This window comes from Kogia breviceps, chromosome 15, assembly GCF_026419965.1.
Source record: "Kogia breviceps isolate mKogBre1 chromosome 15, mKogBre1 haplotype 1, whole genome shotgun sequence".
Lineage (NCBI taxonomy): Eukaryota > Metazoa > Chordata > Mammalia > Artiodactyla > Physeteridae > Kogia > Kogia breviceps.
This window is the reverse complement of record NC_081324.1, coordinates 73,722,650-73,723,569: the sequence shown is the minus strand read 5'-3', so window position 1 is coordinate 73,723,569 and position 920 is coordinate 73,722,650. Positions and strand designations below refer to the sequence as shown.

The window sequence follows — 920 nt, the reverse complement described above, 5'->3', positions numbered from 1 at the left end:
AAATGGGCAGGGAATAGAATCATACCTACCTCAACGCGTTTATTAGAGGGCAAAGGGATATAATGAGGTCAAAATGCCTACCATTTTGTACTGCTCAGAAAGATTTTCAACCCCCTAACATGTTTTCCCTTTTCTCCCAGACGTATTTCACCCTAATTAGAGAGGACTCTTGTGAGTTCCTAATAATAACATTAACTCTTCCTAAGGTTTATTGGGTGTCTTCTGTGCATTAGGCACTGTTCTTAGTTGCTGCACATGGGATCTTCATTGCTGTGTGTGGGATCTTCATTGCAGTATGGGGATTTTTTTTTTTTTTTTTCGATACGTGGACCTCTCACTGTCATGGCCTCTTCTGCTGCAGAGCACAGGCTCCGGACGCACAGGCTCAGCAGCCATGGCCCACGAGCCCAGCTGCTCCGCGGCATGTGGGATCCTCCCAGACCGGGGCACGAACCCATGTCACCTGCACCGGCAGGAGGACTCTCAACCTCTGAGGCACCAGGGAAGCCCTGGGGATTTTTTTAGTTGTGGCATGTGGGCTCTTAGTTGCATCATGTGGGATCTAGTTCCCTGACCAGGGATCGAACCTGGGCCCCCTGCATTGTGAGCACAGAGTCTTAACCACTGGACCACCAGGGAAGTCCCAAATCTGTTTCACTTAATTCTTACAACTCTGGGCAGCAGGCGTTACCCCCTTTTTACAGGTTGGGAAACCGAGGCTCGGAGAAGGGAGGTAAAGGCTTCAAGTAAAACTACCAGCAAGGCATTCAACTGGGGGAGGAATTTAGACTTACTCGATGAAGTAACTACCCACCAGGGCATCGTGGGTAGCAAAGGAATCAGAATAAAAGCATGAAACCTTTACAAAGTGAGGAGGAGATGCCTTGGGGTGGGAGGTAAGGAGTAGAGACTAGGATGTG

At 49.0% G+C, this 920-nt stretch overlaps 1 non-coding gene across 1 annotated transcript; it reads right to left on the bottom strand.

Moving 5' to 3' along the window:
- Positions 1-566: 566 nt before the first annotated feature.
- TRNAV-CAC (transfer RNA valine (anticodon CAC)) lies at positions 567-639 on the bottom strand. Its single transcript has one exon. It is a non-coding gene; the product is annotated as a tRNA-Val (tRNA).
- Positions 640-920: the final 281 nt, after the last annotated feature.